The sequence below is a fragment of the Typopeltis vanoorti genome, chromosome 5 (genome assembly GCF_054136105.1).
Source record: "Typopeltis vanoorti isolate ZY-2024b chromosome 5, IOZ_Tvanoo_1.0, whole genome shotgun sequence".
Taxonomy (NCBI): Eukaryota; Metazoa; Arthropoda; class Arachnida; order Uropygi; family Thelyphonidae; genus Typopeltis; species Typopeltis vanoorti.
Genome location: NC_143553.1, coordinates 14620865 through 14647642, shown reverse-complemented (window position 1 = coordinate 14647642; position 26778 = coordinate 14620865). Strand labels below are relative to the sequence as shown.

The 26778-nt window shown below is 38.0% G+C and overlaps 1 protein-coding gene across 4 annotated transcripts in view; it reads left to right on the top strand.

Moving 5' to 3' along the window:
- The window catches only part of LOC150106232 (voltage-dependent calcium channel subunit alpha-2/delta-3-like), a 2133114-nt gene that overhangs the window by 935084 nt on the left and 1171252 nt on the right, over positions 1–26778 (top strand). The gene's annotated exons all lie outside the window — the stretch shown is intronic.

The following is a 26778-nucleotide window of genomic DNA, read 5'->3' as shown; positions in this document are numbered from 1 at the left end:
TCCAAGATATCCTTGATGTATGGAATAATTACTTTGAAAAATTTCTAAATGAAACAAGCAGCGACAATGTTAAAAAAACACTCTAAAGGCATGCAATCAGGAATGCATATCCATACTTGAATTAGAAAAATCCATCAAAAGCCTGAAATGTGGAAAGGCAGCAAGAATAGATGATATTTGACCAGAAATGCTCAAGTGAGTTATAAAATTTTCAGTAAGGAAATACCGTGACTAGACATATTCATTAAATTATAATAACGAAATTAACTCACGTAAAATATTATTTATTAGTAGAATTTATAAAGAAACGTGAAACTTTACTTCACTCTCCTAGGGCCATTACTATTTAACTTGTATATTAATGATATTGGCGAAGATTTGGATGGAGATATTCAGTTGTTTGCAGATGATGCAAAGTTGGGACGAACCATAAAGAGTAGTGAAGATGTTGTGGCCTTGCAAGAAGACTTGAATAAATTGAGTGATTGGGCAAGCAAATGGGGATGTGAGTTCAATGTTGCAAAATGTAAGGTTTTAAAATTTGGAAAACAAAGATGGGATGCAGAATTTATGCTTGGTAAGAATATATTGTTGGAAGTAGAGGAAATAAGAGATCTGGGAGTGATAGTGGATAAGGATCTAAAATTTAGGGGTCACATCGCCAAAATTGTGAAGACAACACAAAGACTTCTGGGAATGATGAGGAGGACACTGACGTGTAGAAGTAGGGAGATTCTTGTTCCATTGTATAAGGCTTTGATTAGGCCACACATGGACTATTGTGCCCAGATTTGGTCACCTGGTTTTCAGAAGGATGAAGAGATGTTGGAAAGGGTCCAAAGGCGACTGACTAAGGTAGTTTCTGACCTCTGGAATGTCGAGTATGAGGAAAGATTGAAAAGATGTAATTTGCAGAGACTAGTGGAGAGAAGGAAGAGGGGAGATATGATAGAGACCTACAAGTTGGTAAGGGGTTGCTATAGGATCAATGGTGGAGAAGTTCTACAGCGAATAGTGGGAGATCAGGGGAGAACCAGAGGTCATCCCTGGAAACTGTATAAAGAGGGTGTGAGTAGGGGAGTGAGAGGCAGGTTTTTTTCGTGCAGAGTTGTGAATGGTTGGAATGCCTTGCCTGAGAGTGTGGTGTCTGCAAGGAGTTTGAATGTGTTTAAGACCCGGTATGATGAGATGTGTGTGAGATAAAAGGACCTCCTAGATGAGTCTTTGACTCCATGAGGTCTTGTTTAATAATAATAATAATAATAATAATAATAATAACTTAACACGTTCACTGCCACGCTCCTCGGGCATAGTTTGTTACCGCACGCCAAGCAATTTCACTTCTTCAAGGTCAGTACGAGTAATCTCGTTGCTGGCAGTAATCGACATACGAGTATATTTGTAGTTGGCTTGTGAGGCTCGTATACTAACTACGAGTATACACACTTTCACTGCTATGCTCCACATGCCAAGCACTTTCACTACTACGAGTATACTCGTAGTTGGCAGCGAATGTGTTAAACAGATCCGATGGTTTATATCTATCCCCTTTGTGGGAGATGATGATGATGATCAGCCTATTTTTCTACCCACTGTAGGGTGAAAGCCTCTCCCATTGCGGGAGGTTTGGGTCTACTGCTCCAATGGTGACCCAGTCCATATTGGGTGAGTGTATCTATACTGGGGTGAAGGAATGTATGAAAGTGGAAGACAATCACAAACATCCATGCCTATGCGGGATTCGAACCCGCAGCCTATTGGCTGGAGAGCGGATATGCTAACCATTCGGCCAACCAGGCCGGCTTGTGGGAGATAGTACTTTATAAATCAGCTAATCTTGCCTAACTTTTTTAATTGTATATATATATATATATATATATATAATTTATTTATTTATCTTTTTTTTTTTTTAAATAAGTTAGGAAATTTATTGACATTTTTTAGTTATATTACATTAGCTACTTAGGTGGTGCCTTTTGGAATTGTCTGTTATTGTTTAATTAGCTTTATACATGTACTGAAGATGTCTGTGATACTCAGGCGAAAATTCTACTAATAAATAATATTTTACGTGAGTTAATTCCATTATTATAATTTTAATTCATAAGGTATAAAAGTGTTGCAGTGGCTGCACTGCATAGTTCAGAAGGCCTGGACAAAGGGACAAATTCCTGATTATTGAAGTAGAGCTCTCATAGTACCCATATATAAAAAGGTAAATAAAATTGAATGTGAGAATTACAGAGGTATTTCCCTATTGAGTGTTCCTGGTAAAATTTTTGCAAGTATACATGAGAAACGGTTGAGAAATATTGTGGAAGGAAAGCTTGGTAAAGAACAAGCTGGATTCAGGCCAAATGGAATCTATCAAAATCAGATTTTCACTTTACGACAAATAGTTGAGAAATCATGGGAATATAACTAAGATCACTATTTAAGTTTTGTAGACCTGAAAAAGGCATATGACAAGATGCCAAGAGAAAAGCTATTCAAAATGCTACAGTTATATCAAGCAATACTTAGTTTTTATTTGAGTTGTAAGTCAGCAGTTAGAATTGAAGGAAGTATAGGAAGATGGTTTTATGTTAAATCTGGTGTCAGACAAGGACATAAATTATTCCCTCTGTTATTCATTATCTATATGGAAACACATTATGAAGGAAAATGGCATATTGGGGATTGACATTGCCAATTTTTATATCATTTAACGATATCAAAATTGGCAACGTCAATCTTATCTGTTTACTTTATACAGATGATGTTATACTTCTGAATAAATCCAGCACAAGTATGCAAGATCTCCAGAGGATTGCTGCAATACTAAGAAGGATGCTTAACAGACAGAGACAGATGAGTTATGATTCCATTGTATCAAAACCTGATCAGATCATATCTGGACTATTGTGTGAGGATTTGGTCAACAGGATTTGAAGGAGATAAACTTTCCCTGGAAAAATTGCAGAGGAAGATAACAAAACTATCAGCACTGTAGAATGTTAGTTGTGAGAATAGACTGAACAAATCTGATGGACTGCAAAATTTGGTAGATAGAAGAAAAGGTGATATGATTGAGACATTTAAACTGTTGATGGATAATTGTATACATACTGGTCAATGAATTTATACAGACCTTTATATATTTGTACAGTTGTATGTAAACGTCACTTATGCAGTGTATATACAAAATACTTGGTCATAAGCATCTCCACATGTTTTAGCAAACTATTTAAGAATGCAGCAAGTCAGTAGTCATCAGTGCTGATCACAATGAGTAAAGCAAAGTATCTTTTGGAGTTTGATAAGGGACTTATTGTGGGTATCTATCTAGCCAGAGCCATGATTTTGAAAACAGCAGAGCAGGTTTCTCAAAAGATGAAATAATCTGGGTGTTTAATCAGTAAAAAATTAACCCATGTTATTTGTCTAAGAGACATAACTGTGGTCCTAAGACAGTCTTTCAGGAACGAGATTGCCATAATCTGAGAAGGCTTGTATGGACAAACAGAACTTCTTATGTGCAGCAATTAACCAGCATTTAATGAAGGCAGTTCCTGACCCATACCTCACTGAATTATGTGCAGGGAATCGACAAGGATCAGTATTGGAAGTCACATGTCCATATGTAAAATAAAAGTTTCTAATTCAGTGGCCAGTGTTTGCATGTGTAGGGATGACACTATGGAGGGATGACTTCTTGTTCTCACTCCTTCCCCTTGTTCTACCATATGAAAGAACTCCATATGGTAGAACAAGGGGAAGGAGTGAGAACAAGAAGTCATCCCTAGAAGTTGTAAAAGGAAGTTATGAACAATAGTGTAAGGAGTGGTTGAACCCTGGAAGGCATTACCTGATGGGATAGTGCAATCACAAATGATGAATGAGTTTAAGGAGTTGCATGATAGACTTTGTGCTGCCTGTCACAATGTCTTGTTATTGCATGGCAGTCCTGAATAATAATAATGATGCAGATAAAATTTATTTGCTCTTGGTTATTCTTGGATGTTATGGAAGTGCAGTTTGCTATATTTTCTTCTGCATTACCTTCTTGTTTTTTTGTATAAGTGTTTCTTTGAAAACACACTTTTGATTTGCCTGTTTTTGCACTCTGTTCTTTATAAAAATTAAAAAAAAAATACTATGATACGACAAAACCTATACATATAAAAAACTTAAACACAGAAATAATAAAATACACCAATGGAAGAAGGGCCTGGTTGGCTGAGCGGTTAGTGTATCACCTCTCCAGCCAAAAGGCTGCAGGTTTGAATCCCTCCATGGGCATGGATTTTTGTGATTGTCGGTGGAGAGCTCTGAATGTAAGGAGCCAATGGCAGCATTCGTCACTGAGAGGGTGGCAGAGTAGAGGCAATTTGCTTGTGTAGTAATGCCAGGCTGGCACGGTTATATGTGCGGAGGGCTTTTTTGGAATGGAAATTGGCCTTTAGTTTAACGCAGTTCGGTATCACTCTTGTATCCCGACATCTTTTTAAAAAGGCCAGCCTAGATAGTCATAGTTTTGACTTACCGTATTACTTGGATTTGCATGCTAAATCTTCTCCATGAATGATTAGAATTTGTGTGTAGAGGCTTAAGTGCTGTGTAGCGGCTTAAGTCATGTTGGAGGCTTAATGGAATGTATACAGCACTCAGAAAGGATTAACATAGGTTCAATACTTCCTATATTTCGTCCTAGTCACTAGGACATCTTTGGGGATTACAAAAACAACTAATGTAACATGAACACAAATATTATACAATACTAAGCCCAACCATGTGGGTGACACTAAAGTCCTATCTAGGTGGAGCACCCTGTAAGGGCAGTTGTAGGTGGCCTGGAACGTAAGGTGGGACCTCTGGTGATGAGTGTTTCCCAAATCTTCGGAAGCTTAATGCAACCGTATTTATTGAGATTTGGTTGATTTCTGAGAGCTGCTGCTGCTTCTAAGAATAGTCTCTCTTTCTTGAATTTGCTGTGGTGGAGCTTAGTGGTTTTCTTCCAAGAGACCCTGTGGGTGGTGTCAGAGAATTGTAAATGGAGTGTCTAATCTTCCCCTGGTTGGAAAGAGTTACCATGAAGAAATCACCTGAATGGCAGTCAGTCATATGAGAACTTCTATAAAAAGGAGATATATGTGGAAATACAAGACTGGAGATTATGGCTTAAGACACAACTGGGAGCTATAGTGTGGAAAGAGGAATTATATGAGAAGAATAGATACACTGTGTGTGGGCATTAATCAAGAGCTATTTAAGATCAGAAATGTCTCAGTATATTGCAAACGTGAAAAGGTTAAAAAAGGAAGTATAAAAGAACTAGATGAATGAAGAGATTATGTGTGAAATCTGGAAGAAGAAGAAGAAGATATTTTGGAGGCACCACAAGATGAATGTTGGTAATGATCAGTTGCATGTAGAATACAAAGAGCAGGCCAAGAAGGTGACTCGATTGGTAAAGATGGCAAAAGTGCAGTATGCAAAGAAATTAGCCAATCAAGCTAAGAAAAATCCTAATGAACTCTTTCAATATGTCCCAATGTAGAAGGACAAATGAATGTGGGAAGATGATGCAAATTGATAACAGTAAAAAATTGGTAACCGATGCAAAGGATATAGTTGAAATATCCAGTGATCAGTTTATCGGTGTATTTCATCCTTGTGAAGGCAACATCGTGAGAAGCTGCGGTGAAGAGGGTATGATGGGGAAGGGACTGATGGTGAATGGCAGAAGGCATATGAGGAATTAAGTAAACTTGATGTTAATAAAGTAATAGAACTTGGTAGTACATCACCATGTGTCTTGAGGGAATGTTCTATGGAATTAATGGCACTTTTGGCACTCCTATTTAACATGAGTCTTGCAGCAGAGTCCCAAAGGAATGGAAGGTGGGAAAATTGTTCCACTTAAGAAAATGAGAATAAGACTAAAGTTACAAATCATAGGCTAATCTGTGTACCTGAGTTGTTCTTGTTATTAAGGTGTTAGAGAAGTTGGTGAAGACTAGGATTCAGAAGTGAATTGATAATATCAGTGTCCTTTATGATGGTTAGCATGGGTTTGAAAGGATGAGGTTATGTTTCATCAATCTGCTTGTGTATTACAACCAAGTGACAAATTCACTTAATAAAGGAAATACACATATGGTGGGTGGTGTGCTTGGATTTTTCAAATGCCTTTGATAGACTGCCACATGACAAGCTAGTAGCTAAATTGAAATAGATGAGATTAGATAACAGACTAGTAAGTGCAAGCTCTTGAAATTTGATAAGCAAGGTTGAGATACATACTATACAGTTAATGGAGAAATTTTGAAGAAGGCGGAGGAGATGAGATCAGGTCTATGGAATGTCAGATGCGAAGAGAGATTGAGGAGATGCCTTATATAGAGAGAGAGAGAGATTGAGGAAATGCAACTTACACAGCATTACAAATAGAAGATGAAGAGGGATATGATTGAGTTATATAAGTTGGTGAGGAGTTGTTACCAGATTAATGTGGAGGAGATATTTCATAGCATAGAGGGAAACAAGGGTAGAACTAGAAGCCCTTCCTGAAAGCTGTATAAGGAGGGTGTGGATAAGGGAGTGAGAAGCAAGCTCTTTGCATGGAAAGCGAGTGGTGAGGTGCAATGCATTGCCTAAAATTGTCTGATGAGAGTAGAAACTGTAAATGTGTTTAGGGCCCAGTTTGATGATGTTTTTGAATGAGAGAGTAGATATCTCTCGCAGTGAGTCCTTTGACTCCATGATGGTAAGATATCAATAACAATAATTATTGTTCATTTTACACAAATTATGGACTCCACAACAGTGTTATAAATAATTATTTTAATTTCATGACGTTTGACCTTCATAGTGAGGAGAGGACACACGGGAGGAAGGAACTGGATTTTATGCGGTTATTAAGGGATAACTATCTGCGACAGCATGTAATGGAAAATACTAGGGGTCAGAGAGTGCTTGACCTAGTAATTACATCTGAGGATATGGCTGTAACAAATATGACCACATTGCCACCAATCGGTGAGAGTGATCATAGGGTCTTAACTTGGGAGGTGGCTAAAGGTGTAGAATTTTCAATTAAGACAGGGTACATGTGGAATTATCGGCTGGAAAGTATGACATGCTTAGGAGTTTGATTGGTTCAGTGCCATGGCATGTACAACTGCAAGGACTAGAAGTTGATAGTGCATGGGAGGTAGTTAAGAAGTGCTTGCATGAAGCAATGGCTGACTGTATACCTAGAGTCCGAATAATAAATCAATAAATAAATAAATAAATCGAGGCTAGCTGGTGAACGGACGTGCTATCGGAGAGCTCCTGAGAGATTTGTGTTTTTTGTTGATTTATTGATGTTTTGGTTTCAATTTAATGGACTTAAGTGTATAATTTTGGTATATTATTGGAGCTTTATTAGCGTGGTTAGTGTACTAAAGTGTTTTATAACATAATCTATGTCGGGAAGTCGCCGCTAGATGAATTCGTAATGTGTAGTGTTCGTGCAACCTCCAGATAAGATAAGTATCATTTTCAGTTATCGATACAAATTACTTAATATTGTGTAGTTTTGTTTTGTTTGCCTTGCGTAATTTAGTGCATCTATTTTTGGTGTGTTATAACGTATAATTTGACAAAACACGTTGCAAATAAGGATGGCACCTGTGCGAAGGAAAATGGCGGCCAGTAATGAAGGTTCGCCATCGTTATCAAAGAACGGTAGCATAAAAGAAATGAGTCAGTGTACTAGCTGTGAAATGTACGCTTTGCGGAGTGCGGTTGGAGTGTGGTTAGATGATAATAAAGGATTGAATGTGTGTAGAAAATGTAGGGAGAATGAGGAATTGAAGTGTATTTCGGATCGTGAGTGTGATATTTTTGTCAACCTTCAGAATGAAGGAAATAGGGATATGACAAGAAACGGCAAGGTTGTACATGAAAATTGTGAGAGTGTGAATGTAGAAAGTGTGAATGATAGTATAAATGGTTTCTCAGAGAACAAAAAAGATGAGATAGATGCATTGAGTGAGATCGCGTTGTTGAATAGTGCGATAGAAAGAGCAAAACAGCAGCTAGAGTGCATGAACAAGAGTAGACTGAATGAACCAACAAATAATAAAAGGTATGACAGGAAAAATAGACGTATGAATGTGAACATGAACAAAATGAAGGATAGAGTGCTGTATGGAGACTCGTTAGTACGAGGTGTGTTAGTAGAGGATTTGACAAAATCGTACCAACCTGGTGCGACCATAAAGGACGTAACTGCGTCTATTAGAGAGCAAAAGGAAAGGATGAAAGAAATGATTGTTGTGGCAGGTACGAATGATTTGAAAGGAGATAAAATGGAAATGATAGAAGACCTGAATGAATTGTTTGAGGTAGCAAAAGAAAAGAGTGAGAGAGTTAGAATGATTAGTCTTTTGCCACAGTATGACAGTGAAATGTTTAAAAGGAGGGCTATAATTGCGAATGACTTTATGCGTGGGTTATGTATGACGAGTAGTGTGGAATTTGTGGATGTGTGGAGTGAGTTTGATGGGCGAAAGGATCTATATAAGATGGATGGCTTGCATTTGAATGGTTACGATGTAAGAAGACTTGAGAAAGTGTTGCTGAATGTAGTGGATGTGCAAATTCAGGGAAACTAGATTTGTTAGGGGGGGGGGGGAGTAGAGATACAGTCCTTATGGAGGCAGTTGAATGTAAGAATGAATATAATATGCCAGAGCAAATAAGGACAACAAACCAGAGTGGGATAGTTAATATAAGGCATCAAGGTAGGGTTGGGGCTAATGGGGGTCTTAAATTCATGTACACTAATACTAGGAGTATTAGGAACAAGAAGGAAGAGTTTTTGGCCATGGTTGGCACTTCCAGACCACAGGTTATAGGTATTAGTGAAACATGGCTGACTGTTGATGATATAACTAGTGGGATTGAATGTGATGGGTATAGTGTGTTCAGGAATGACAGAGAGAATAAAATGGGGGGAGGAGTATTGTTGATGATAGCTGATGAGCTCCAGCCAAGGAGAATAGAAGTTGAATTGCAGGATAGAGAAAAGAGCACATTTGAGGCCATTTGGTTTAAGATTGTGGCTAGCAGAACTAAATATACAATTGGGTGCTGCTATAGACCAAGTGATGGAAAAGATGGTGGTGACAGTATGCACAAGCAAATAGAAGAAATGGGTGGAAGGAGGGTGATTATTATGGGAGATTTCAACTATGGTCGCATTGATTGGAGTGAGCAGAGGACACACGGGAGGAAGGAACTGGATTTTATGCGGTTATTAAGGGATAACTATCTGCGACAGCATGTAATGGAAAATACTAGGGGTCAGAGAGTGCTTGACCTAGTAATTATATCTGAGGATATGGCTGTAACAAATATGACCACATTGCCACCAATCGGTGAGAGTGATCATAGGGTCTTAACTTGGGAGGTGGCTAAAGGTGTAGAATTTTCAATTAAGACAGGGTACATGTGGAATTATCGGGCTAGAAAGTATGACATGCTTAGGAGTTTGATTGGTTCAGTGCCATGGCATGTACAACTGCAAGGACTAGAAGTTGATAGTGCATGTGAGGTAGTTAAGAAGTGCTTGCATGAAGCAATGGCTGACTGTATACCTAGAGTCCAAATAATAAATCAAGTAGGGGTTAAATGGATGAATAACACCATTAAGCTTGAGTTGCAAAAAAAGAAACAACTATGGAGGGAATTTAAGGAGAAGGGTGACCGGCAGGCACATGAACGGTATAAAGCGCAGGCCAGAAGGGTGACGAGTGTGGTAAGAAAAGCAAAAAAGGATTACGAAAGAACATTGGCCATGCAGGCTAAAGAGAATCCTAAACAGTTTTTTAGATATGTAGCAAGTAAAAGGAAAAATGTACATGGCAGATTGATTTTAAAGAATGCTGATGGTAGGGAGGTAACTGAATCAGTTGAGATAGTTGAGTTACTGAGTGAGCACTTTGCAAAAGTATATCATCCAGGTGGTGACATTGCAGAAACGAATAAACCAGTAGATTATACGGGAATTGTGGTTAATGAAGTGGAGGTGAGTAGTCTATTGCATAACCTCAATGTCAATAATGTCAATACATCTGTAGGATTTGATATACCAGCTCGTGTTGTACGAGAAGCAGCTAAAGAATTGTCAGTACCCTTGACCATTTTGTTTAATTTGAGTCTCGGGTCTGGGTTAGTCCCGAGCGGGTGGAAAGAGGGGAAAATAGTTCCACTGCATAAAGGTGGTTCCAAGACTGCTGTTATAAATTACCGACCGATTAGCATATCAGGAATCATTGTCAAGGTCTTAGAGAAATATGGGATATTGTATGGGGGACAACATGGTTTTGTGAAGGGTAGATCATGCCTCAGTAACTTGCTCACGTTTTATAACACAGTGACGGCTGAACTGGATAGGAGTAATGGGTTTACAGTGATACTACTGGACCTTGCCAAGGCCTTTGACAGGATACTACATTGAACCCTAATCAGTAAACTGGAGCAGATGGGTATAGATATAGGGTTGGTGAGATGGATAAGAGGGTGGTTGAAGGAGAGATATCAAAGAGTGGTTTATTCAGGAGTGGAGTCTAAAAGACGTCTTGTGACTAGTGGAGTGCCACAGGGCTCTGTTCTTGGACCACTGCTTTTCAATTTGTTCATCAATGATATTGGAAAGGATCTGAGAGGAAGTGTTCACTTGTTTGCTGATGATGCAAAGTTGGGTAGAGCAATTGTGAGTGCACAAGATGTCAAAATTTTACAGGATGATTTGGATAGTTTGGAGGACTGGGCTAGGAAAAATGGATGTCAATTTAATGTGGCAAAGTGTAAGGTTATGCACTTTGGGGTGAAAAGAATAGCAGCAGTATATCGCATTGGTGGAATCATACTCCAGGAGATTGATGAGGCCAGGGATTTGGGAGTGTTGGTGGATAGGAAGTTGAAGTTTAGGGGGCACATTGCAAAAGTAACTAAAACAGCTCACCAAATCACTTGGCTTCTGAAAAATACTTTAACATGCAGAGATGAACAAGTTGTTGTTCCTCTGTATCGAGCCTTGATAAGACCCCATCTGGACTTCTGTGCCCAGTTATGGGCACCAGGGTTTCTTCGTGATGGGGAGGAAGTGGAGAGGGTCCAGAGACGAGTGACCAAGATGATAGCAGGTCTGTGGAATGAACCTTATGAGAATAGGTTGAAGATTTGTGGGTTGCAGAAATTGGACGATAGGCGAAGGAGGCGTGATATGATTGAGACATTCAAATTACTGAAGGGTTTTTATAAGATTGATTCAGAAGATATTTTTGAAAATATGACTGGTGGTGGGAGGACTAGGGGCCATGCATGGAAGCTGGGCAAGAGCATGGTTGACAAGGGTGTTAGAGCTAGGTTCTTTACTTGGAGAGTGGTAAATGAGGGGAATAAGCTTCCAGAGTCTGTTGTGGGTGCTACGACCGTGAATGAGTTCAAGGCAAGGTATGATAGATACTGTGTGAATGTTGAATAGTTGTTCTTGACATGATGTTAGGGCCTCCCTCGATGAGTCTGTCGACTCCTTGGAGTTTCCCGGAACAATAATAATAATAATAATAATAATAATTATAAGTAGAGGCATAGCTAGAGGGAGGGCAGAGGGGGCGGTCCACCCCTGGGTGACACTTGCAACCTTTTTGAACTTTTATAGTTAATTCTAAAATACAGTCTAGAGAACTCATTTCCAAATATTGTAATATTACTGCAAATTTTCCTCACAATTGCTGTAAGTGTTGCTAGTTGTGAGAGGAGTTTTTCTAATTAAAATTGATTAAGAATTACCTACATTACTATGAAATAGACTTCTCCAATGTCATCGACAATTTTGCTAACAGAAAAGCAGGAAAAATAACATTTTAGAATGTTGGAATTAAAGTTTTACTTCAAAAATAAACATAGTGTTTTAATTTATTTCCCTATACATCATTTTGACTTTTTGTAGTATTTTTGATGAGTATTGAGAGGGTGGAAAACTTAGGGACTGCTCCAGGTGGCAAAAGCTGTAGCTACACCACTGTATTAAGGTCATCATCTGGAATATACACATATACAAAGGTGGTCTGAAAAGTTCTCGGCCTCCACCATAGATGCCAACACTATTGGCAAGAATTTTTTTTTTTCTAAGTTGGTACATCTGTCATAAGCATCCATGTGAAATTGCAAGTCATTCTATCAAGTAGTTTGTTTTATACAGCTGTCTGAAGCAAAAGTGTTCTCTGTATCCCTTGAAATGGATAAAACTGAGTATTGTGCAGTTATAAAATTCTTTGTAAAAGAAGGTTTAACTCCAAAAGAAATTCATTCGAAGTTCATAAAAGTTTATGGGCACTCTTCTCCTTCGTTATCGACAATTAAGAAATGGGCTGCTTGAGTGTAAACATGGCTGTACCAGTCATGAAGATGATCCACGTGAAGGACATCCAGAAAGTGTAACAACACTAGAAATCATTTAAACACCAGAAATCACGCAAGTCAAAGTGCGTGAAATTTCTGAGACTATAGGCATTTCAAAAGAACTTGTAGGATATGCTTTGCATGAAGAATTGCATATGAAAAAGCTTTGCACAAGGTGGGTGCAGTGCTTGTTCACAGCAGATCAAAAATGCACTTGCATGAAAATCTCTGAACAGTGCTTGGAGCGCTTTAACAAGAATAAAACTGATTTTGTGCATCAATTTATTACTATGTAGGAGACTTGGATTCACCATTACACACCAGAATCCAAACAGCAGGCCAAACAGTGGACAGAAGCCGGTTGTTCAGCAACAAAGAAGACAAAGTCGGTTCCATCAGCAGGAAAGGTCGTGGCATCAGTGTTTTTGGATGCTAAAGGCATTTTGTTTATTAATTATCTAGAAAAGGGTAAAACAATAAACGGGGAATATTATTCCGATCTTTTAACCAAACTAGAAGAAAAAATTTGTTAGAAAAGATCCAGTTTGCAGAAGAATAAAATCATCTTTCATCAGGACAATGCACCTGCCCACAAAAGTGTTTTGGCAATGGGAAAATTAAGGGATCTGCACTATGAATTATTGAAGCATCCACCTTATTCCACAGATTTGGCTCCCTCTGACTTCTGTCTCTTCCCAAAACTAAAACCCTTCTTTGCTGGTCAGCATTTTTCTTCAAATCAAGAGGTGATTGCAGCTGTAGAGGGGTATTTTGCAGATCTTACTGAGAACCACTAAAGGGAAGGGATAATGGCGATGGAGCATTGCTGCAATAAATGTATTAGTCTTAAGGGAGATTATGTTGAAATATAAAAATTTTTTTGAAATTATAAATTTGTTTTTTCATTGTTAGGCCGAGAACTCCCCCCCCCCTCGTATATATACAGAGACAAGCTAAATTACATTTCACATAGTAAGTTGAAGAGACAATGAGCTTGTTAACTATAACCCTACAAATCGAACAAAAAAGAAAATGGAGAAGCTACTTAAATTGGTCACCACATGACCCGAAGTACATTTAAAAAATTAATTCAGCACTTATGCTCGTTCCCCGAGAATTTACTGTCTACCAAAGATTCACAAAGAAAACACATTCACACTACTCTGGCCGATAGTCGAAGGTATAGACAGCCTCAATTATCACCTAGCCAAGAAATTTGCATCAACACTCAAGGAGGTGGTAGGTCATTCGCCCTCCTATATTAAAAACACACAACACTTTGTAAGCAAAATCAATGAAATCACACTGGAAAAATATGATTTATTAGTCAGTTTTAACATTTCTGTCCTCTTCACAAATATCCCAATTAATGACACAATCCTTCTATTACAGGACAAATTCCATCCCGATATCACAGCGCCCTTTATGCATGTACCACGCCCTGGCTATTTTGTGTGGCAAAACACTTTCTACCTACAAAAAAAAGGCACAGCCATGGGCTCACATTTATCCCCTCATATTGCTAATTTTTACATGGAACATTTTGAGCAACATGCTCCAGATTCCTTTAAAACACAAAGTCTGGCTTAGATACGTTGACGATGTTTTTGCTATCTGGCCCAAGGCTTCCAGACATTAAAGGCTTTCCTCAGCCACCTAAAACAAACAACACAAATGATACAATTCACAATTGAGATTTAAAAGCACAACACACTTCCGTTTCTAGATACACTTGTCACACATCCTCTTTCTGGCAGTCTTTCCTTCACTGTTTACTGGAACACAACACAGGCTAATATATATACAAAATTTACTGGCCAATATATATACAAAAACTCCTACCAGCACCCAACACAAAAACTAGAGATCATTAATACACTAAAAAACAGGGCTTTGAAGATTTGCTCCAATGAACAAGCACTTAAAGATGAATTAAAAGTTATTAGCAATACTTTCCTAAAAATGGTTACAGCCAAAATACTATCAACAAAATTCTGTACAAGACCTCACTTAAAAACAAAAATAAACTAGACTACAATAAAATGTAAGCATTCCATATATTAAAGGGATATCAGGCAAAATAAACAGAATACTACAAAAATACAACCTTAAAACTACCTTTAAACCTCCTGCAAAATTAAAGAACTTAATAAACTCATCAAGGATCCACTCCCTCCACTGGACAACCCTGGAGTATACCGTATTCACTGCACCTGTAATTTGCCCTATATAGGGGAAACAGGATGCATATTCCTATCACAAAAAAGGAACATAAAAAACACATTAAATATAATAACTATGGTCAAGCTAGTCTTTCTGATCATGCCCTGAACACTTGATATAGAATTGACTGAAAAAGCACCTGTTGTTTACATCACACCAAAACATGGCATGATCGTAAATTTAAGGAGGCCTGTGAGATTCTTATCAATCACCCTAATCTTAACAATAATGATCATCTAAAAATTCCAAGCATATGGAAGGCAAACATTCTATCCACTTAACCTTTCTCTCTAAGAGTAAATTATAAAGACGACCTAGGTAATCTAGGATCCTAAATCTAATATAACAATTGTCATGTTAATTTAGGATATCATTTTACTGTAACAAAAATATCTATATGAAAGAATGTTTTCTCTGATATTGTCTTAAATAGAATATAGCTTTGATGTAGTTAATTTATTTTATTTCATTTATTTATTGTAATTTCATTTTATTTTCACTAGATGTCAGGCCAGTAAAGTAACCATTGATCAATTCATTGTCTCTTCAGCTTACTACGTGGAAGCGAATTTAGCTTGTCTCTCTATCTCTCTCTCTGTATACTCCAGATGATGACCTTAATATGAAGGTCAAAACGTCGTGAAATTAAAATAATTATTTATAACATGGTTGCAGAGTCTATAATTTGTGTAAAATGAATGCTGATCACCGTGTAACGCTGATGGAAAGAATAATTATTGTTATTCATCTTCATTGCACCCAATTTTATGCAGCACCCTTATTTTTGCTCCTTTGTCCTCACTGTTCTCTGGAGCTTTTGGACAATCTTAATTTTTTTTTATATGAAAAAATTGTATTTACACATGAAGTCAAGAATTCATCCATGACTACCTTCAACATGTTCACACTGGGCGAGTGCCTTATTTCTCATTAGTCAGTACGAGACACATCTTGGCATGAACATTTAAAACTTGTACTCTGAATTATTTCTGCTTCTTGTGACTTCATATAGAATTTATTGTATTTCTATTTTTCAGTTATATATGTTGTATGCAACTTCTTAAGGATTTCTGTCGATAGTACTATGCTGCTCAATTTAGTTAAGGAATCCTAATATAAGGGGAGGGGCCAACCACCCCTCCTTTAAAAACCCTGTTGGTTACGAAACAAGCACCACAGAAACCTCGGAATTCGCACGCCTTTGCGACGATGCTTATGTTTTGGGACCCAAATTATACGTAGTTTGGTGAAAGAAGGAGCTCTTTTTAATGTGACGAATGTCTTATGACAGTAAAAATTGGACTTTGTGCTGTACAAGAGGTGTGATGGCCGGAACATGGCTCGACCCACAATCAGAGGTACTCGCTATACTATAGTGGTGATGACAGAGGACGAAAAGTATTCGAAACTGCGTTTTTAGTCAGTGATAAATTTTTGTGTAATATTTTAGATTTTAATCCCGTGAACAATCGGCTGTGTGCTATTAGAGTTAAGGGACGTTTTCAAAATGTATCTATTGTGAACTGTTATGCGCCTACTGAAGAGAGCTCGGAGGAAGCTAAAGATTGTTTCTATGAAGTGCTTGAGTGTACTTGTGCTAATCTACCATCCTGTGACGTCAAGCTAGTAGTGGGAGATTTAAATGCGAAGCTGGGGAGAGAACGTGTGTGGTGCCCTTTTGTGGGTAGTGAGAGCCTACATGAGGAGTGCAATGATAACGGGATCCGACTTGCGAGTTTTGCCGCTGCTACGAGATGCGTTGTAAAGAGCACTATGTTTGCACATAATGATGTCAACAAGCAGACCTGGAATCGCTGGACGGTAGAACAGCTAACCAAATAGACCATGTACAAGTGTATCAATGTCACCCCAGCTCCATCTTGGATGTGAGAAGTTTCAGAGGAGCAGATGGAGATTGCGACCACTGGTAGCCTATGATTTCAGGCATAGAATTGTGGTTCAGAAGCCTGCGTGTTCTACCATACGATCGGCATGGGACCTGGACAAGTTGAAAACAGCAGAAGGCAAGCGGGCTTTCCAGTTAGAGTTGCAGAATTGTTTTGGGGAGTTACAGGAGGAAGAGGATGATCCGGATGGGATGTGGGATACCATCAAAAATACAGTCACATTAGCTGCCTCGAGAACTGTGAGAAAGAGGGGGAGAAAAGCATGGTAATAGAGAGTGTGAAGAAGCTGTAGAGAAACAAAGGGAAGCACTATTGAACTACCTAGCGGATAGCAGGAAGAAAGTTGCATATGAGAGGGTGAGAAGAGCGGTGAATACATGTCTATGCAGGGAAAAGCGGAAGTATCTTAATGAGAAAGTGGCTAGTATAGAGAAATAGGGTGATGAATAATGGACAGGAGATGTACCGGATGATCAAAGCCATGCGAGGTGCCCAGACACAAGTGGCAACCATAACAGATGAGAGTGGAAATCTATTAACAAACTTAGTAGATGCTCTCGCTTGGTGGCGTAGATATTTCACAAACTTGCTGAATATCAATACTGGAACATCGATATCAGAGGATTATACTCCTTATCAAACTGCTGAACCATTTATTGAAGAGCCAACATTTAGTGAAATTACTCGGGCTATTCGCATGCTGAAAAATAATAAGGCTCCAGGAGTGAACTGCATACCGGCGGAGCTCCTGAAGAATGGTGGGGATGTCCTGCCAGAGCAGCTACACTGGCTCAATTTAATGATTTGGCGAGAAGCACGGCTACCGGATGAGTGGAAGGAGTTGCTGATCACCCCAGTATATAAGAAAGGAGATAAGGCTCAATGTGGCAACTATAGGGGTATCTCACTGCTGTTGACTGGCTACAAGGTGCTGCCTAAAATCATGCTAATGTGCCTCACACCATATGCAGAAGAGTGCCTTGGTGACTACCAGACGGGCTTCAGGAGGAACTGTTCTACAATAGACCAACTCTTCATGCTGCACCAAGTTTTTGAAAAGTGCTGGGAATATAACTGGGAAGTTCATAATATTTTCAGACTTTTCTATGCCCCAAAATATGGCAGGTGTTAGAAGAGCTGGGAATTCCTCGTAAACTCCGAAAAAATGGTGCAGGTGTGCGTAGCTGGTTCGAGAGCAAGAGTGAAAGCAGAAGGTGACCTGTTGGACCCATTTCAAGTACAGACCAGTGTGAAGCAGGGTGATGGGCTTTCTCCAATTCTCTTCAATCTAGTGTTGGAAAAAGTAATTCGAAACACACAGCAAATGGCAGGTAGAATCGACATGGGGGTGCAAGTTAGGATTCTCGGCTACACGGATGACCTGAATGTCATGGCGCATCAATGGGACGACACTGTGGCATTGGTTACTGCTATTGAGGAAGCTGCAGAAGAAGTTGGTCTGAAGATAAACGCTGAGAAGACAAAATACTTTTTTATGAGTCGCCATGCTGCTCAAGATCCAGAGAGAGAGCTGCACAGTTTGAGAGGGTGAAGGTATTTAGGTACTTGGGTTCTTTTATGACTGAAGACAACAAAGTTGAGGCTGATGTTCAGAGGCGGGTAAATACTGCGAATGTGGCCTATCATCCCCTTTTCGCCTCGCGCTTGCTGTCTTGGACTACAAAGGTGGGACTATACAAGACTTTGATCAGGCCTGATCATTGAAGTGGCAATATGTGGTGCTTGAGGCCAAAAGTCCACCCGGGCTGATAGTGCCTGGCTAATGTAATGTAATGCAATATTTCAGTTAATAACAGAGTTCAGTCAAAGAGAGGAGGGAAAATGCAATAAAATAGTCATATTTTTGACTGGCAGACATGTTCAACTGGACTTTATCCAAAGGCCTAATGTCAACTAGACATCACTGTGAACTGTGAAATGTCCCTAGTAGTGACTTTTTTTATCATTAATATCACTGTAGCAACTCCATGGACTCACAGAGTGAGGACCATTTTGGTCATGTGTGCTAAATACATCTCTCTCTTGGAATGTATCAACTGAAGATGCACTCATAAGATCTAGCTGTAGCGTTTTCTATGAACCATAAGAAGAATTTGGACCTCACATACTCCTGATCACACTTCATTTTTCCAAGGTCAACCCTCCCCCACAAACACACCTGCCATAAGCTGCAAAATCTCACTTGTTTTAACATTATATGATTTCATTACTAACTTTTATATTATTATTATTATTATTATGTGACACCTCCAGGAGTCCAAGGACTCATCGCGGGAGGGCACTGTACTCTACTTAGCTACACTTCTCTCACCGTCTCCACTACTACTTAAATCTCCTACTATAACACTACTACCATCAATGCCATCTACTGCCCATCATCACCAATAATTGTATTTTTTGTATGTAAATTGCGTGAGTTCTGAAGATCAATTTGTCTTAGGATGAAAAACCCAAGTTTCCAGGTTTCTCATCTCATATATGATAAGAAATTATATTCCCATTGATGAGAATCAATAGAAATTATATTCCTATCTTTTCTAGTATTTTCCATTTATCCTCAAATTCTGAGGTCTACATTACCTGATTTCTCATATGCACAATTCCAGAGGCCACTGATCATCTTATTTAACCATTGAAACTTTTCAACAGTTTTTCTCATCTTCTTGAGACCCCAGGTGACCGTGTCTGTGAACAATATCCCAGATGTAGTCTTATCTTCTTCTTCTTATCGTGCTATCTTCTATCGAAGGTCAGCGACCATCTTGGTGAACAAACTGCGCTCTTGTGCTAATCTGAGCAGTTGTGCACTGCTCTTTCCTGTCCACGTCTTGATGTTGTCAAACCATGATATTCTTTTTCTTCCTCTAGTTCCTTTGCCATCAATTCTTCCTATCAAAATAGTTTGTAGAAGTTGGTATTTGCTGTTTCTCATGATGTGGCCAAGATATGATGTTTTTCGTTTCTTGATTATTTGTACAAGATATTTAGCTTTGCCAATGGATTTTAAGACATCTTCATTGGTAATTTTTTCTGTCCATGACATCTTTAGCATTCTTCTGTATAGCCACATCTCAAAGGCTTTGATTTTCTTGATGGTTGTCGCCTTCAATGTCCATGTTTCAACTCCATAGAGCAGAATAGACCACATGTAGCATTTCAGCATTCGGCATCTGACTTCCATGTTTAGGTCTTTATTGCAGAATAGTGTTCTCATTTTCATGAAGGACTGTCGTGCAACTTCAATCCTTGTCTTTATATCTATTTCTGGATCCCACCGTTCATTAAGCCAGCAACCAAGATATTTATATCTTGACACTTGATCAATATTTTTCCCATTGAGTGTCAGTTTCATTGATGAGGCTGGATGTTTGCTGATGATCATGTATTTTGTCTTGTTGATGTTCATATTTATTCCCATTCTTTGGCTTTCTATGTATACTCTGTCAATGAGGTTTTGGAGATCCATAATATTATCTGCAATTAGCACGGTGTCATCTGCATATCGTAGGTTGTTAACAATCTTTCCATTTATTGTGATTCCCTCTGGACATTCTTCCAATGCTTTTTTAAAGATTACCTCTGCATATATGTTGAACAGGAGTGGTGAGAGCACACATCCTTGTCTCGCTCCTCTTTTGATGTTAATATCACTGGTGGTAATGTTGTCTAATTGAACGGTAGCTGACTGATTCCAATACAGATTTGTTATTAGTCTTATGTCTTGTTCGTCTAGCCTTATTTGTTGAAGGACTTCTATTAAGTTAGTGTGTCTGACTTTGTCAAATGCTTTTTCAAAATCTATGAAACACATAAAGACAGATTTCTGTTTTTCTATGTATGTAGTCTTATCAAAAGTTTGTAAAACGTGGTAGAATAATTTCTTTATTCCTACAAGTCAATGTTCTCTTTAACAGTCCTCTTATCCAATGTGATGACTTTAGCAGAACACCCTAAACTTTAATTCTGACTATAATCCCGAAACCTTTTGCTTTATTTATTAATTGAGGCAAATTATCATTAATACGATACTCTGTCTGTGATGTCCTTTGTCCATAATGCAAAATCATACATTTAGAGACATTTAACTGACAATCAATAACATTGTTTATTAGCCTATTCAAATCCCAGCACTTCCATACATCACATTTCAATACCTATCAGTCAGTCACTTTCTCATAAACATCCTTTGCATAAATATCCATACCTTTAGTTTGCATAAAAATTCACATGTGGATGTCTGTCCCATCAATTGCCTTGACAAAATCTAGAAGAATCACAGTACAGCTATTTCCTCTATTCCAGTTCTGTCACTCCATTATAGAATGTAAGCATACTACTAAAGCTAAAGCGAGATCTACTTTCAAAAAAATCAAACTGTCATCTATACAGAATCATAGCGCTTTTTACCCCACCTTTCAGTGAGAAACTTCACCAGCCTTTTCAGTACCTTGGTGACCATACTAGAGACATTGATTTGTCTATAATTTACTGCATTAGTCCTGGCTCTATCCAATGCATGTAAAAAGGTGTCTTCTTTAAAGACACCATTTTGTCACCATTTTCTTAGAGCTCTAACATGCACTGTCACCTTCCAAGTCAAAAGTGCATAATTACTCTCAATAACAGGAGACATAATAATCATCTCAATTATAAACACATTCTGAGTTGTTGTAACTAGATTAAATTTTTTTTTTGCAGCAAGTTCCTTTTCCATCACATTCTGCTTGAGGTAGTTATCTCAGTAATTCTGTAAATTTCCTTTCATTTATCTTGCACAATCACTCTCTCTCTCACTCTTCCCCAAAGCTGAAATCAGCCATAATGATTCTTCTTGTATTCATAAGATTTCTCTATGTAATTTCACTGCCTCCTCTTTTATTCCATCTATTTCTGTTCTTTGGAACACTCTGTTTCCCCAAAGATTACAACTCTTAGCTGTTCAAGCAAAATGTGAAGAGACTCTCCTTTATTTGTATTCCTCTTGCCCACACACTATACTAGTGTTCTATAGGTCCTATGTGGATCAGAAATAAAAATTTAAAAAAAAAAAAAAAATCACAATCATCTTCAGATGATTCTGGTAATAGCAACCAATTGTATAGTTCATCCTTTTTACCCTTTTTCACAATAACTGCCTCAAAATCATTGCCTAGATTGCTCATGCTACCATCACCAAAGAAGATTTCTACTCTAGTTGGAAGTAACTCTTTTGCAATCATGAGCAATACTATTTATTCATATCAGTTTGTAGCATTTTAATAGTTACAGCAGCCCTTCTAATGGCTACATAAATGGAATAAATTTTCCTTCAGGTTATTTAAACTTCCTTTTCGTAGAGAGCATGCTTATTTTCAGTGCTTGTGTTTAATTTCGTTGCATTTTCTTGGATTGCACTTTGTGTATAAACATTTTAGATGCATGATAAATTTTCATGTAGCTGCTCATATTCCAATTTTTTCAGCACACTGTATGGCTTTCAACTTGACTTCAAGTTGAAAGATTGAATTCATTGCTTCCTTTTTGACTGCAGTATACTGGCTCAATCACCACTTTGCCCTTGTTTTCTTCCATAGCCCCCCCCCCCCTCCATGTTGTTCACCTGTTTGTGGTGAAGGGGACTACCCAGTGATGGTACTGGCCCTTTTCATTTTTTCCCTTTTTTTTTCCTGCTTTCAACCCACATTGTTTGCTCTGTTTCTCTTGAATTTTTTTTAGTATCCTGTTTTCCAGACAACCATCACTAGGATCTAATGCCCTGACAGAGTGTTTGTCATACAGTGCAGTGGTGAACATCCAGGAAGGTTGTCTCAGTAATCTTACATTACTTTGGCTTCAGCAAGATGGGTCCTGGATGACCTTACCAAGATCAACTGGCTAATGGACTTGCCTGTTAGGATCAATGCTGTCACAATAATCGAATCTGAATTGGAATGATTGTGTCTCTCTTTTTCTCTATTCTCATTTTATATAACCATTAAAAATAGTTTTAATAACATTATTTATTAATATATTAATTTCTAGCATGTGGCAATAGATTTTAATTGGTAAACCGATTGTTGTATGTTTCTTGTATTCCCATTTCTTTGATTTGTTCGTTTCTACTCACTGATGATGTACTGTTATTTTCAGTGAGAAATAACTGTACTTTCATTTTAATTTAAGTTAATTACTTCGGTTATCATGTAATTTGTTGTTTAATATATAATGGGGTAGTCAACTCAGGATGTAAAGGTGGTTGGATCCTAAGAGGAATATTACAGTTTCTATATACTACTGCCAGAAGTATCAGGAAAAAGAGAAAGGAGTTTTTTGGGTATTTGGTATTGCAACCTCTCCAGAAGTTATAGGCATTAATGAGTCTGGGGCTAGTAGCAAATGATAGTTTGAGGAATAGAATGTGAAGGAGTAGTATTTTCAGGGAAGATAGGGTTTTCGACAGAGACTGCTGATGATAGCAGGTGAATTTGCAGCCAAAAAGAGTAGGAGTGAGACAGTTGAAAGGCAGTCTACTGTGAGACCTATGCCATTAGGATAAAATATATGCTTAGTTGCAGTTAATTCAATTATATACTCGTGTGGAGACAATCATAGGAATGGAGAAGCATTTGTACTAAAAAATAAGATTGTGCAATCCTTACTTGGATTTTGGACATTAAAAATTGCAGCTCAACCTTTTAATATTTTTATTGTCCAAATATATGCACCTACTTCTGATTATCCAGATGAAGATGTAGAATGTTTCTATGAAGACATTCAAAATGCACTAAACAACGCTAAATCAGATGACATAACTATCATTATGGGAGATCTAAATGCTAAAGTAGGCTCAGAAAAGATCTCTTCCTGCATGGGAAACCAAGGCCTGGGACATAGAAATCCAAGAGGAGAACGATTAGTACAGTTCTGTGAAGAAAACAATCTAATAATAGCAAATACTTTATTTAGCCACCCTCCTAGAAGACTTTACACATGGAAAAGTCCTGGAGACAGCTGTAGGAACCAGATTGACTATAAATGATTAAAAAAAGATTCCGGAACAACATCTTAAAAGCCAAAACATACCCAGGGGCTGATATTGGATCATACCACAACCCTGTGGTCATTAAAGCAGCAATAAAATTAAAGAAAACAATGAAACCTCTAAACATAGAAAAATATGATCTTGGCTCCCTTAAAAATCAAGAAATACAAGATAAATTTTTAAAGGAACTGGCACAATCCACTGCTGTTAATGTTCCTGATTCTGCCAAGTATCCTTACCCTAAAGATGAGATTGAGGATAGATGACAGAAATTTAAAGAGGGCATAAAAACGGCAGTAAAACAAATAATTCCCAAATTTGAGAAGAAAATGAGTAAACCCTGGACGAATGACAAGATACTGAAAATGATGGAGGAAAGAAAGAAACACAAAAATCGTCCTGAATACAAGGAGATCAGGAAAGAATGTAGGATTGCAAAAGAACTATGCCTCAACAACAAATGCAAGGAAATTGAACTTCTGGACAAAAAGCACAAAACCAGAGAACTTCATGAAAAAGTTACGGAGCTAACTAACAAATCTTGCAAAAGGGTAGGCTTTCATTGCATTAAAGATACCAGTGGAAACATCCTAATGGAGAAAGACAATATAAGGGATAGATGGGTAGAGTATTCAAAGGAACTCTACAATCATGATAGAATAGATAAGCCAATGTAGGAAGATTTGGAGGGGTCCTACTATTCTTATCTGGGAAGTAACAAATGCCATTAGGAAACTGAAACCAGGAAAAGCTCCAGGAATGGATGAAATTATGGCAGAATATATAAAAGCTTTAGATGATAAGGCTATAAGATCACTGACTGACATATGTAACAAATATATGAAACTGGACACCTGCCAAAAGATTTTAAGCACTCAACGTTCCTACCAATACCTAAAAAATCGAAGACAATCAAATGTGAAGAATACAGACCAATCAGTCTGATCAATCAGATAGAATAAGTTATGTTATATATCATCCTAGAAAGAAATAAACATAAAATTAAAATGGAAATCATTGAAACACAATCTGGTTTCCAGGAAAATAAAGGAACTAGAGAAGGACTCTTCAACATTAGAACTATTATAGAAAGATATCTGGAGAAACAGAAAGACGTCCACTTATATTTTATTGACTACACAAAGGCCTTTGACAATATACAACATGAACAACTAATCAAATGCATCAGAAATTTAGGAGTAGATGGTAAAGATACCAAATTACTGATAAATCTATACTGGAAGAAAACTGCCTCAATAAAAATCTCAGGAGAAATCTCAGAGGAATTCCCAATAAAGAAGGGTGTCAGACAAGGCTGTGTTCTTTCTCTTATATTTTTTAACCTCTATACTGAAAATATCTTCCAGCAATTAGAAGAATTTAAAGGAGTCAGCATAGGAGGCAGGAATATAATCAACTTAAGATATGCAGATGATACAGTACTTCTAGCTGAAAATAAAAAAGATCTTCAAAAAATCTTTTTTATTTTCTCTAGAAGTGTCTCTTCTAGAAGAGATGCTGAAGCTAAGTGAAAAATATAGACTTAATTTCAACTTCAAATAAACCATGCTGGTAACAAGAGAAAAAGGCAAAATACCTGATATAAATATTAAGATCAGAGGAAATACTTTAAATCAAGTAGAGAGTTATATATATTTGGATCAACTAATTACAGAGAATGGAAAGTGTGGTAAGGAAATATTAAGAAGAATAGAAATTGTTATATCAACCATCATTAGCATGAAAAACATTCTGACCTCAAGGGAAATTCACACAAAAACAAGAATTAGGCTGTCCAAATGCTACTTATGGTCAACACTGCTATATGGAGCAGAAACCTGGACAATACAAAACATTGTGAAAATAAACTAAAAGCCTTTGAGATGTGGATCCTCAGAAGAATTCTTAGAATCCCATGGACTGCCCAAAAAACTAATTTATAAATATTAGAGATGATTGAAGAAGATAGGAATCTGTTGAAAACCATTAAGAAAAGGAAAACCACCTACCTTGGTCACATACTAAGGCATGAATCCCTACAAAAAAAACCAGTCAACCAGTGAGATATGGTTGATGTGATTTATTATTATTATTCAGGCCTCCATGGAGTCAAAAGACTCATCATGGGAGGGCCTTCCTAAGAAACACAAAGTCTATCAAGACTCATTGAGGGGAGGCCCCCCCCCCTAAGAAACACAAAGTCTATCATACCATTCATTCACCGTTCTTGCTCTCACCACTCCATCAGGCAATGCATTCCATGGTTCAACCACCCTCCATGCAAAGAAATCACTCCTCACCCTCTTGCTCACAGTTTCCTTTTGCAACTTCCATGGATGGCCTCTTGTCATCACTCCTTCCTGATGTTCAACCAAGCGAAAGAACTCCCCAGTGTCAACCCTGTAACCCACCTCTCAACAGTTTAAAAGTCTCAATCATATCACCTCTCCTCCTTCTATCCACCAAACTCTGCAGTCTGCATTCCCTCAGCTGATCCTCATAACTATCATTGTACAGTCCTGAAACCATCTTTGTTATCTGCCTTTGTACCCTTTCCACAGTTAATTTATCCCCTTCAAATCCTGGGTACCAAATCTGAGAACAAGAGTCTAAATGTGGTCTGATCAGGGTCTTATACAACGGAATGATAACTCTTTTATCTGGGCAGGTCAGCGTCATTCTCATTATTGCAGCAATCCTCTGTGTTACCTTCACCAACTTTGCAATATGTCCCCTGAATTTCAAGTTTCTATCAATCATCAACCCCAGATCTTGTCTCCCCTACTTCCTCCAGTATAGCTCCTCTAATTGAGTATGCATACTCCCATTGATGGTTCTCAAACTTCAAGGCTTGACATTTTGCAGCATTAAACCCTTATTCATTTACCCATCTATCTAGCTTATTTAAATCCTCCTGCAGGATTACCACATCTGCACTATATCTTATAATCCTTCCCAGCTTCACATTATCTGCAAACAACTGAATATCCCCTTGCAATCCACTGACAATGTCATTGATATAAAAGTTAAACAATATAGGTCCCAGTACTGAGCCCTGTGGGACCCCACTTGTAACCCTCTGCTTCCTTGAAATTGCCCCACCATACGCAACTCTCTGATACCTATCAGACAGCTAATCTGACATCCAGACCCATGTGCTGCAAC